This window comes from Bacillus rossius, chromosome 1, assembly GCF_032445375.1.
Source record: "Bacillus rossius redtenbacheri isolate Brsri chromosome 1, Brsri_v3, whole genome shotgun sequence".
Lineage (NCBI taxonomy): Eukaryota > Metazoa > Arthropoda > Insecta > Phasmatodea > Bacillidae > Bacillus > Bacillus rossius.
Window position 1 is genome coordinate 267,693,287 of NC_086330.1, and position 13,965 is coordinate 267,707,251.

The following is a 13,965-nucleotide window of genomic DNA, read 5'->3' on the forward strand; positions in this document are numbered from 1 at the left end:
ACAGACCGCATCCGCCGGCCGACACTTGCCAGACGCGGCGGAAGGATACATCCGGCCCAAGAAGCAGCAGCCGCCGAGTGCGACACACCACGTGATCAGTGTCTCCGCGATGCAAAAATACTTCCTAGTTTGGCTGGAAAATAATACTAATTATAAAGCAAAATTACCGGATATATATTTGCTATTGTTTTACACTATTAGGACAATTTTCCGATAGTGATACGCTTTTACAAATGAACTCAAAATGTAAAGCAACTGAACTAACATTAACATTACAACGTTTTTAACTTTAGCCCTCAGCTTGCCGACTCAAAGACGAATGTCAAAATTGTCATTCTTACACTTGACACGTTTATTGATTTACTGTGTAATGTTTAGTATTTAAAATAAAACTTTTGTACGAATTAAAATAAGTATACATTTTACTGTCAATTATTTAACATATTTACACTTCCATAGTTCTAACTCAAGAGAACTCTGCACAACTCAAGTACATTTCGAAGGACCGGTTTCGTTTGGAACTTTCTGGTAACTTCTAGAAACGTTAGAAGATTTAAAAATGTAACATACATCAAATCCTATATGTATGTTCGATTAAACATTTTCTCATATTCCATGCAGTGAAAATAACTCTACGTTTTCAATTCAATGCATCCCGCATTACATAACTTAGAAATAAATTCATACTATGGCTATTAAGATAGTTATATTTTTACCTTCCAGTAATATATTTCATCAAATGCACTTATAAGAAGATGTATAAAAATGTGTTTTGGACCAAGGTTTAAGATAATGTTTAGAAGATTTACAATAAGTCCACACTAATTTGATATTGTAAATAACAAAAATGTTAGAAATGTTTTTCAACACCTGTTTTTTTCAACATATTGCAATGTCTCATCAAAAAACGTTCTTACCAAAGGTTTAGATAATGTTAACGATTTTTACATTAATTTATAACGGATTATACATTTTACCTACGAAAAGAGTTTTTTTTATCAACCTTAAACTTAAGTTGTTTACACTCCTTGCAGTAATGGATGGTCTAATAAAAAAAAAATCAGAGAAAAGTTTTACACAATATTTAGAATATAAAATAAAAAATATCCGATTCGATAGTGTACATGGTACGGAAGTAATGATTTCTATTTCAACATTTTTTTTTTCTTTTCCAATACGTTGCGGTGATGATTCGTCTTAGCAAACATTTTTGAAACAAAAGTATTAAATAATATTGATAAGATTTACAATTAATTGAAACGCACTTGATAGTGAGCCTACTTAAGGCAGTTATGATTTTTGAAGTTATACTTCTTTATGCTAGTTGTGAAAAAAAACATCGAATTTTTACGATGCACGCATACCATATAATTTCCTTTAATTACATTTTTTTCCCTCTTGCAGCAATGGTTAGTTTAATAAAATTGGTTCAGGCAAAAGTTTGAGATAAAATTTATAAGGTTTACAAAGACAAGATCTGTAACAAACAAAAATTCATTCCTAGAAGTAACAGTAAATTTGCGAACTTTTTAAACAAACGAAGTGTTCTTCACAGTTCCGGAAAGCACAGCCCAAAAAAATACAAAGTTATTTATTAACTAGTATTTAGACTTTTCCCTAAATTATTAAAACCTAAAAGACGACCCACATACCTCATCCCAGTTTTAAAGGTCCACTATTGACTCTCCCCACTGGATTTCGGCTCGTCAAAGGGTTTAGTGTTCGTCTCTTACCAATTACCGCAGTTCTCGCTCGTAGACCACTGTCGCTCACCAGGTCGGCCTCTCCTTGTATAACTCTCGAGTCCCGCCATGCCCTCAGGCATGTAGCGACATCCAAATTCCCCGACTTAACACTCCAAGCTGCGAGGTAAAAGGCGCCCTAGTTACGCCCCTTCACGCAACGGTGCTCCGGGGTCCTGCAGAACCATCCAGGCAGCTTGCGGTCGGGCTCGAGGGCAGGCGTGTGGTTCTCAGAAAGTGAACCGCTAATGTACGTCTTGTAGTTGTGAGGGGAGGTGCAGGTGCTACCCGTGTGGCACCCACTCTAGGAGGAGGCGGAGTTTTCCCTAGGAATGCACCCGGCTTTCTCAGCGGTCTGGCTGGTTGGACCTCGTCTCTAGCAGTCTCGTAACAATACTATGTATTCTACACACCTCTATATGCGTATGGCCCGCACTAAGGACTTAGATTAATTTCTTCCGAATGAGAGAACCTTTTAAAACGAGACAGGTAACTGAACGTAATGTATGTCTGTTCCCAGGGTGTTAAAATTCACGCTAAATGGCTTGGGACATAATTTTGATTGAGTGACGATGGAAAATGAACTGTAGCGTTACCTACAATAAAAGAAAAATAGACGAATTTGGACTGAGGTACATATTTGTAACCTGTGTTGTTCGTAAACTGAAGTTGGAAACTTCAACCGTATGCCAACGACATGGTTGGCAGCACTGGCAGGCCGGTCTGTTCCGGAGAGCGGGGCCAGTACTAGTCCGTCTAGTTTGCGAAGGCCAGGCGTGACGCAGTGGCTTTCCAGAGGGCGTGATGCTGCGAGGCGCAAGTTGCTGGACCATCCGAGATTTGTCCACCGACAACATTCCGACAGTCATCCCGGCCGGTTGCCTTCACGCCTGCTACACAAACCTCTTGGCACGTGCAGGGCTTGCATGCTCTTACTCTAGACAGTTTCCCCGAGTTGTCCCCGTTTCACAAACCTTTTCCTCCATCTCATTAATTAATTTTGTAAGCTAACATAAATATTTTACACTGAAATGCGTAAGGAAACACATTCCGACCACACATAACAAGTCAAACTTACCATTTAATATTTACTCATTCAAACAGTCTGAACTGTTACCACTTCCATAAATGCTATATGCTATGCAAACAACGCCGCCAGTTTTGTAATACAAAAACCACTATAGTTTATCAAACTTTAAAACAATATATTATCATCTGTAAATGACTATCGAAAATTGATGAATTTACGATGTTTTTGTGGACTACGCCATAGTTGGTTAAACTGTATGTAATAATAAACACCAATAACAAAAAAAGATGACTATACAAAAAATATGAATGTGCAAACACATATAAAGCAACCTAAAATCATCCGATATTAAAAAAATTTAAAAGTAAAGCACAGAAAATTTCTGAAAGGAAATAGTCAAAAGAAAAAAAAACTAAAAAAAAGTAAAAAATTACACCACTGACTGAAACAGTGGACTGCCAACGAGACAGAACAGTGAATACAAACAAAACAACTTTGGACAACACAGCGACAAGCAGACGAACCCAACTATGATTTAAAGCAGATAACTTGGACAGCTCAACGACAATACAGCGACGCACATGCGAACCCAACGATAAAATTTAATATTCTGACAACACAACGAAGACAACACAGACGAACAAAGTAGGTTTTTAAAGACTCAACAGTTGCGACATTTCAGAAACTGAGATCTGTTTCCGTCCTCAGGCACAAACAGACAGATAGAAGACACACACCCGATCCATCATATTGCCATTCGGGGCAGTTAGTGTGTGCGAGACCAGAAACCGAAGTTTCTATAACTCGCTTAGTGCACTGTAATTCAGGTGCACACCACACACTGTTGTAGAATCATGGTTCAACGGGCGGGCGCGTGTCTTGTGAGATATGTTTGGCAATTTTTTTTTTAACCTAACTAAAAACTAAGTGTGTTGGGGAGGGTTCCGGGTTAGTGAGGGAGACTAAGTGCGTCTCAGGCAGAAGCCCATACTCTCTAAACATGCAGGGGTTAGCCATGCAGGACGGGTAGCATGCATCATGTGCTAGGAGGGGGATTGGCCAGCCATGGCAGCGATTGGCGCCATGACTAACTCCCCTCACTGACTATACTAAACTAAAACTAGACAATTTGAGCCCAGGTAAAACTTGCATAGACACTGGGAAAACCCTGGGCTCTAACATGCGGGATGCAAAAATTTCATGCATTAAAATCAAGCAGAAAGCTTACGGGAGACAGAAGGATGAATCTGGAAGATGAGTTGGACAGAGTAGAAAAGAGTCTACCATGCAGGGGGGTTGGGGGATTGGACATTGCTGTCCGCATTGTATGGATGGCACTGGTTGTTTCGGGGGCGACATTTGTCGTTTCCCGCCAGGCTGCCAGCCAGCCCACTTAGATTAAGAAGAAAGAAACATTTTTAGATTATTTATTTAAGCTGTTAATTCAAAATCTCATGCCTTTCGGAACACAGCCGGCATTGTAGGTGAGGCCTGCCAGGTGAGCTATGCCATCAGACATGAGGGTCAGTACTAACACGACAGGCAGAGAACCCGAGGGGGTCAATTCTTACACCTGCGTGCTTCGCATTATTTTGAATTTGCACTGTGTGTCCTTATCGCTAGTGGTGTTGGTGTGTGTTGTTTTCGCATGTTTAAAGCGAAATTTTGTGTACTTAAAGCTAAATGCCTAAAACTATATATTTATTTATTTTTTAACTTTTTTTGTTTTTATATATTTTTTATTTATTTTTCCCCCCTATTTTGGTCATTTATAATCAATTATAGAGCGTGCGATTCTAAATCTCATGTTTTTCAAAACATGGAACACAGGTGGTATATAAACCGTCGACCCCCTCTCATTACGCGGCCAATGACAGACAATAAATGCAGATTCTTTTATTGTCTTTCTTGTTGGGTGTTCTTCCTGTATGAGTGGAGTAGCATTGTCACTAAGTATTTTATGACTGTAGTCTCAAGCATGTTCGGCAAATCTACATTTTTGAGTTTGGCCCTTTATATAGTTTTTGTGTTCTTAAATGCGTACTGAAAGGGATCGGTCAATTTCTGCAACATATGTGCATTCACATTCACAGGGGATCAGATAAACCCAGTTCTGACATTGAAACTTGTCTATAGTTGATTTTACTCTGGTGCTTTTCCTTTTAATTGTGGAAATGGGATTTAAAAACAGTTCTTAGTCTGTGTCTGTTTCCCAATAGTTTTTTTTTTTTTCAAAAGTCCGACGGACATAGAAAATAACTAATGTACCACATGGTTTTTCGGCAGATTTTTGATCAATGATGGAGGACTTGTGGTTTGTCATGTGTCGTTTTATAATGCCAGGCGGGTAATCATTTGTTAGGAGTTCATCTTTAATACGATCTGTTCATCAGTAACTGATTTCTTGTCGGAGCAAATTACTTCAGCTCGGTTAATTAGAGAGTTAATAACGTCTGTTGATACTTACTGGATGGGAATATTTAAGAAAGGAAAGCTTCCTTCGGTTTCCATTTTACATGTGAACTGTATAGAAGGCTAGAGTGAATAAAGGAAATTTTAAAACTCCTTTAACTTTTCAGGTCCGTGTTGCCAGACAATAAAAGTGTCGACACATAGCGAAGCCAGTTTTTATGTGGGGTGTTATTTGTGTTTAATACTTCTTTTTTTGAAACTTTGAAGTTGCACTGTTCCCATTAAAGGCCAGCACATTTATCTAATGATATACGAGGTAAAAATGCTTCTTGCAGACTTGTCTTTAGTTGAGAAACAGGTTATTGCGCCAAGGTAGATCGGACACATGGAATTACAAATTTGGGGGGGGGGGGGGGGTGTTGTAACAAGATTTCTCAATTACAGGGAAGCAAAGTAGTAGAATAGGAAAGTATTTCCGAGGACAGGCCTCAGGCGGTGGTGCCGGTGCCGGCTCCGCCATCTTGGATTGTGACGTCACGGCGGCCATCTTGGATGAGTGTAACGGGACATAGCGTAACGGGACAAGTATGACCTTGACCCCCGCGGCCATTTTGGATCCGCCATCTTGGATCCGCCATTTTGGATGACGTCATTGTGTTCTAGAAAATTCCGGCGATGTGTTTTCCGCCATATTGGATGATGACGTCACCGTTGCAATTTCCGTTACGGCCGCCATCTTTAACTTTTTTATTTATTATCCGATTTTAATGAAATTTTTTTTAAAAATTATAAAAAATTAATTTAATAAAATTTTAATAAAATAATTACAAAAAACAAACATGTACGACACGGAGTTCGGAGTCCTCGGTTCGAACCCGACGAGTGCAAAAAAAAAAAAATGGCGACCGATCCTTCCCCCTAGGTGACTACAGGCAGACTGACTCCCACCACTTTTTTTCAAAGCATATATATCGTCACCTAGTATGACGTCATGTCCGCCATCTTATCTTCGTTGCTGGAAGCCATCATCATTGTATCGTCGGCTAGAGTGCGCCGATGACATGTTAGTTTAATTCGTATCCGCTAGAGTGCAGTAATCATTTATTATTGCTGTGACACCCGCCATCTTGTCATTTGGCCGCCATCTTGAAAATCCGTAATTATTTAGCTAGAAATTCGGGAAAAGTTCCAAAATTCATTAAATAAATCACTCATTAATTTACATATTGATTCGATGGATTCCCGTCCTCGGTTCGATACCCGATCGATGCAATAATGTTTAATCTTATGTAAAAAAAATAATTTAAATAAACCATGTTCAACATTCGTAAAGAGACTTTAAATCCTCTACGACCACCATCCTATAAGCCATCAAGACCAACATATTGGAAATGTGTAATTTTAATGCTAGAGATCCGGGAAATAGTTCAGAAATCATTAAATAAATTTGTAATCCATATAATGATTGATTAGATCGACTAAGGTCCTTGGTTCGATCCCTGGCCGATACAAAACAACTTTAATTTAAAAAATACTAAAAAAGTGTTAGGTTTGAGAAAATAAAAACACCACAAGTTCTTTTAAAAAAAATTTATTACATAAATTCAATACACTACTACAAGTACAAAAAAATACACAGACAAATTACTAAAGTTTTGTGGATTTCTCGATTGAAACAGTCTTCTTACTATACAGACTAAGTCCTTTACATGACTTTAAATGTCTATTCAGTTTATCAGGTCGACATATTGGTACACCACAATTTGCACACAAAGCAGAATTATCGACTTCATTAAAAGGACAGTGATATATTTCGTGTCGTTGTGCACTTTGAATATTTGCTAATGTTTTGTTACAAAATATACAGCTTGATTCCGATGAATGTACAGCCAGTCTATCACAATTCCTGAGGTGTCGTTTTAATCTTCCATATTGTACAAACTTGCTTAAACATCTGTTGCACTGATATTTAATGCGTTCAGAGTTATCACTACAATTGTGTATTACATAATCACGTAATTTCAAGTTTTTGATCTTCTCGCAGTACGTGCAGCCGGATGATGGAACACCGTTGGATGCACCTTCCTTCATCAATGCCACTGGAATTGTTGATAACCATTGTAACACTGCTGACATGTTAACTTCTGAAGCCGTTGAGGTCTGCTCTGCAGAAGATGTTGCACGCGTCGAAATCTCCTGCTGTGCTGAGAGAGCAGGTGTAGCTGTAGACATCGATGTCATCGTGCTCTGCACTGATGATGGTAGACCTTCAATCCAGGTTGGTGTTGATACTGGTAATGATGCCATTGAGTTCTCAAGAATAGATAGATACTGGTCTATTATGTTATACAAGTCTAACTATCCGAGCCGTTCATCACCGCAGCCAGAGACGGACTGAAGTCCATATCACCTGGGGTCTCACTTATATAGTCTCATTAGCCGGTACAACCCATGAGTCAAATCAATAACCATGTTCATTATACGTCTCGGAGCATTTTTTATAATGACGATGTAAGCTATCGAGACGTGAAATTAGTTTATTGCACTTTTTGCACTGAAACAGTATTCGTTTCAGTAAATTATTCGGACAACTGCTTCTTTCATGTCTGCGCGCATTTGAAGTGAAAGTAAATGATGCGTCACAATATTTGCATTGATGCGATGTATGCTCTTCATGAATTGAAGTCTGGAATGCAGATGGTGAAACTTCAGCTGATGATGGAACAGCACGTATCGTTGTCTCCTCTGCAGTCGGTATCGGGATCTCCGACTCCATCATCGTTGCTGCCATCGAGGTCCCAGCTGCTGTCGGTAAACATTCTATTCCGGTCGACATAACTAAATCTCACGAAACTTAATGGAGAGAGCACGTCCGTACTGCACCGCGGCCAGAGGTGAACTGCGGGTCCAGTCGTCTGAACCTCGCTTATATACCCGTGGTCTACTGGTATACCTCATGAGTCAAAATAATGTCTGTATTTAAAATTATTTTTTTTTCCTATTAGGTACCTAAAAATTGTAGAAATAAAAAGCATACGAGTTCAAGTTTTACACATTTATTTATAAAAATTACACAAATACATATTAGGTTAAGGAATCAAGCATTTTCACAAGCAAAGTCTTTAATGCCGCACGAACTGACACGTCGACTCCGGTCCCAACTGGTTCGTTGACTCCGGTTCCAACTGGTTCGTTGACTCCGGTTCCAACTGGTTCGCAGGCCACAGGATCAGGAACACAGGTTTCCAGCTGGTCATCTTCTGTGACGTTGACAACTCCGACAAGACATGGTCGATGACGTCTGTGACCACGTCTACGCCTGGGCTTTGGCTCAGTGCTAGTTGGGACAGATTCACTGCCTGAACTGCGACGACGAGACGCACACCGTTTGGACGTCTGCGTAGATGCATCACAGATCGCAACAGGTTGCAACACGCTCATGTTTGGTGTTGCACATGCAGACGAGGCGACTACCTCAGCGATGCTAGCAGGAAGGATTGTGTGTGGTCTCATGTGATAGACGGCACAGTTTCCAGGTTCGCAACAATCTACCAGCTGCTGAGTCGGTTCGTAGGACACAGGAAAGTGCGCAAACCGCCAATGCTGAGCGCCTCCATCACAGGTTTCTGTATATGTACGTAGATACCCGGAATCCCAGTAGCTGTACTCGACACTGCTGAAGCTAGGTCTTGCGCTCACGTACACGTTAGCAGGATGAAAAGTAAACATCTTCTTGCAGGTCGAACGTCAACTGAAGGCACGTACGTATGTACGCCATTTATATATGCAGGCTCCTACTAACATTGTGTGTGCCATTTCTGCATTAGCTGCGAGTTTGTGCAGGCACAGACACGTTCAAACTTGTCACATGGCTGCATGTCGTATATTGCACTAAGCTTGCGCAGGGAAGGACAGCCGTAGTCGGTCTGTATATCTATGATTTCAGCTGCTCCGACGTCGCACAGTTCTCGTAGCCATTTCTTCTGTTCGGGTCCGGCAATATAGATTATTTCGTTTTGAACTAGTAAATCTCCAATAGTGTTTTTCACTTGGTGGTACGGAATTTTTCCTTCGTCCCACTCTAGTCCGTGATAATATTTACATAACCATTCGTTCGACCGTTTACTTTTTTCGTCTAGTAGTTTCCACGGATACGGGGGTCGGAAGCTGCGGGTTCGAGTCCGGCCGTCGTGAGTGACGGCAATTTCCTTGAGCACGAATCCATTTTGGCTCTGGAAACCTTGCAGGTTGCAGTACATCTTGTCCCTAGCAACGGTTGGTCGTAACTAAATTATTATCGACAACGAAACGGTATTTATGTCAGAATTTTCACAAGTTTGTCTCTACAATTGTACGATGCAAGCCGATCGTGAAGTATCAGACAAAAAGCATAGGTGTTTGGTGGAATATTTCCGCTAGTCGTTATCTCGATCCTACAGTCGATGATGTTTGAATTTATTCGATCATCCTGTTTGGAAACGTCAAACACCATTAACGGTGCCTTGTTCTTGAAACTGTCGGGACTTAGTATCGGTGACTGTCTCCGCCCGTAGTAAGCTTGCTGAAACTTGGCATACATTTGATATGCTAGAAGGAATCTTCCACTTTCAAAATCCATGTTCATGTCAACGTACGGATAACTTTCGCTGTTTAAAAATATTTTTACATTGCGTATTTGACAGTTATCGAATACGGAGCGACTTACTCCTGCATTGAGCTGTCTTCCGGTCTGAAGCCCGACGATGATGTATCGTGGTTTTTCCGTAGCGAAGCTGGACTTTACTATCCAATTGATACGCTGACTATGAGGCAAACCAGGATAAGTTTCCAGGCTCCAGGATCGGAATGGCACATCGAAGTTCTTGCCATTTTCTATGTTCTTCAACATCTTGACTCGTTCAACGGTGCTCACTTGGATGTGGGGCCGCATCCACTCGATAGACTGTAGTGTTAGCGAGACATCTTGAGGGTTTTCTGCAGCGGCGACAATTGCATTAATGTGCGTGTTGGCTAGAAGCAGTACGAGCTCTTGTTTCGAATTAATGATTATATGCTTGTAGTCCTCAGCGAATCCGAGAAGCATGGACAGAGGAACACAAACTTCGAACTTCCCTTCGGCATAAACCAGAAGCTTATATTCATCCTCGAGAGCCCAACCGGCCATCTTTGCAGCAGACAGTTCATTTGGCGTGAGCGAAAGGTAATTTTTCATAGCAGATGTTATGCCTACATCTCTCGTCTGGTCTACCTCGACACCATTGAGTACATATGTAATGCGCTCGATTAGGTGAAGAATACCATTGCAGGATATTGATGTCGTTGTCGGGTGCGTACCATCCGCTTTTGTAAGCGTGCCTCTTATACGTAGAAATGACTGCGAAGGTAAAGTACAAATATCTTGGTGTTGTACTGCAATGCGTACTTCCGATGGTAGTGCGTACGGTCCGAGCAGGAAAGGCTGGTACTCGTGCAATTCCATTTTCGTAATGCTGTCTTCAAAAATGACCGGATCTTCCACGTTGAGGATTTCGTCTTCCATATTTATTCGGCACTTGTCCAATACTGAGAAGATACTTTATGTTGTCAGGTGTTAATGCACCGATGTCTGGTAGAGAACTGTTCTTGTTCACGCCAATACGATTTCTTTTATAACTGTTCGGTGTTACGAACTTTATGCCCATCGCTTCAAGTGTAGACGTAATGTAATTTCTTCGTCTTGAAAATTCACCAATCGTCCTCGCTGGTCAACGATTCGGACGACGACTTCGTGTGCGCACTTCACGACGACTGGAACGTAAATGATACTTTGCGGTACTTCGACCAGTTTATATCCTGGCGGGACCATCGGCGAAAACTCGTGCAGCATGTTGCTTAGTCTTCCGTTGAGATACGTTCCACTTGCCAAATTACAGTTTATTCTTATGACATTCACAGGCAAAATGTTTACTGCGCGCGTAGATTCGTACGTTCTTCCCGTATCATAAACCTTTGATTCGAATCCGAGCATGGTACCTATGGTTCCAGGTTTCGTAAAGTCGACATTTTCACTGCATGTTAGAATGCTTTTTTGAGTGTTTGGATTTCCACGCAGTTGAAAGTCTACATCCTGTGGTAACATATCCCTGATGTAATTTGCAATGTCATCTATTTCGTAAGAGCCAACAGGTAACTGTATTTCATGAGCGGTCCCATCGCTTTTCAGGAAGCAGATCTTGCAGTTTTCCTCGTCGATGTTCGGTATGGCATTATACGTTTGAAAATCTACGAGTCCGATACACCATTCTCCGTCTAAATCCAGAGGCGGGAAATGAACCGCCCGCAGCTCAGATGCGTGACCTGTCAAGGTAAGTGTTATCGACATGACTAATAAATTATCGTCACTGCACAACCTTTAAGTAGCAATTTTTATTTGTCAGCTAATTTTTGTTTGTTAAAAAGCGAAGACACAAGTGTCCGCAGTTTGTTTGATTAGGCTTCTGTTCCGTTTCGTAATTGTAAAACAACGTAGTGGACCGGCCCAGGTACAACCTAAGTTCTGGCGGAGGGCGTAAATTACCAAAACTATCGTAGTACTCGGCCATGTTTCCAGTCTTTACATAGGCCACCCAGTGCGTGCCACGACCCGCCGACGTGTCTAAATTAATTATGGCGCACTCACGTGTCTTTGGCTTGCTGGGCAAAGTGTCTCGCATAAACACGCCGCGGAAATTTGGTATTTTAAGTTTGCGTGCGTACTTTATTAAATCTACGTTGGTGAGCGGTCGTTTCGGCAGGGAACTTAGGATTTTCTCTTTACTCGTTTCTTTTTCATGCCTCGGCCTGCCTTGTGAGGTCGTAAGTACAGTCCTGCGCCGTTTTTTTTACCGATGGCAATGGCTTCCATGCTGGCATTGTGTCGCTGTGCTTCTTTTAACTGCTTGCGCTCATTCTTCGAAGTGTTGACTGCCCGCACTATACCGCTCGTTGCACCGATGAGGCCGCCGAGAGCACCCAATGCAGGCAAAAGCAAAGGAAGAAATCCTCCTATAATCTTCTTGTCGAGAGTCTGTAATTTTTGCTTGGCTTTTTGCACGCCTGCACCAGTCTTGCGTTTGGTCTTGCGCGAGTTAGTCTTTGACTTGATGGAGCCGGCTCGACGAGCGCCCAGTCCTAATTTCGTCTTTGCCTTCATGATTTTGGAAACGCCCCACGCTGCGATTTTCTCTCCAAGTCCTGCGTTCGACGATTTACTTATATCTTCGGCTTCCTGTGCCAATGTCTCGTCGGCCCGGTGCCTGGATTCCAGATCCTTGCTTAATGAATATGCGATATCGTGCTGCTTGCACTTTTCGTCGAGAGAATTAATGCCCACGTCACCGCGAGCTAACCTTTTCGCTAGTTTAGTTCCGGGGCCGCAAAATCTGTAGCCGGGAATGTGTAGCTCGAATGGTAGGTTGTTTATCAGCGAGTTTACGAGTCCCGCGTCCCGAGTCCCGTGTTTTTTGTTCTTACCTCTTCGAGTCATTACGCACAACTGACCAGAAAGTATAAATGTGTTTGATTTTATACAATTACTTTAGTACAATGCAGGTCGTCAAGCAAGACGTGTGTTTGCCCGTGCGCATTACGCAAGACGATGTATTTAGTGCGCGTGAATCACGACATGGCTTACTGTTGCCTTCTGCTGTACGATGCATAATGGCGGGTCCGTCCAACTGTGGCAAGACGTGTGTTTTACTGAGTTTACTGGAGGAACCAAATGGTCTTCGGTTCGAGAACGTTTACTTGTATTCCAAGTCGTTGCAACAGCCAAAGTACCAGCGCCTAGCAACTGTTCTACGATCTGTGGATGGTCTGGAGTATTTTCCGTTTAGCGATAATACCGATGTTGTACCTCCAAGCGAAGCAAAAGCCAATTCCGTGTTTGTTTTCGACGATGTAATGTGCGAGAAACAAGGCATAATACAAGAGTACTTTTCCATGGGCAGACACGCCAAGGTAGACTGCGTTTACCTGTGTCAGACGTACAGTCGTATTCCAAAACATCTCCTACGAGACAATGCAAATGTCATAGTTTTGTTTCGCATGGACGAACTTAATTTACGCCACGCTTATGATGATCACGTAAACACCGACATGACATTCCAGGAATTCAAAGACATGTGCTCCTTGTGTTGGAAAGAAGAACACGGATTCCTAGTTATAGTCAAAGACTGGCCTCTATATAAGGGCAGGTACAGACGAGGTTTCGATCAGTTTATCACCAAACATGAGTCATAGCATTTCGAAATTCGGTCGTAGCAGTCGAGACTTACGTACTGCTCTCAAGTCTCATGACGACGTTATCCGCAAATACATTTCGCTACTGGCTCAAAAAGTAGACGGGGTGAAAAAGGAATTTCTTGAGTACCTCGTAGCCATAGACCAGCGCGTGGAAGCTTCGGATTCTCGCATTCGCGACATGATCGAAGTATCGAATGCACAAAGACGTGACGATCTGAGGACTTTTCAAAGTAGTCTGAAAGCATCACTATCTCAATCGTCAACAAATTCAGATTTGGCCAAACACAAGAAAGAAGTTTCTGCGAACGAATAAAAAGTATATAAGGAGGTCTTGCAATAAGTTTTCAGCCAGTACAATGTCGGACCTGGCCAGTGACCTTCATCGAGCTATACAGTCTGTTCGTGAAAAATATTTACTTGCTAGACGAACCAGACTTGCACGTGAGATGGAAAATGAGGAGATATTTAAACCAATCACTAGTCGCCTCGACGAACTTAAAAACAAGGAAGAACCAGCCT

At 41.7% G+C, this 13,965-nt stretch overlaps 1 protein-coding gene across 3 annotated transcripts in view; it reads right to left on the bottom strand.

Moving 5' to 3' along the window:
* The window catches only part of LOC134527580 (inositol-trisphosphate 3-kinase homolog), a 533,915-nt gene that overhangs the window by 303,420 nt on the left and 216,530 nt on the right, over positions 1-13,965 (bottom strand). The window lies entirely within an intron of this gene.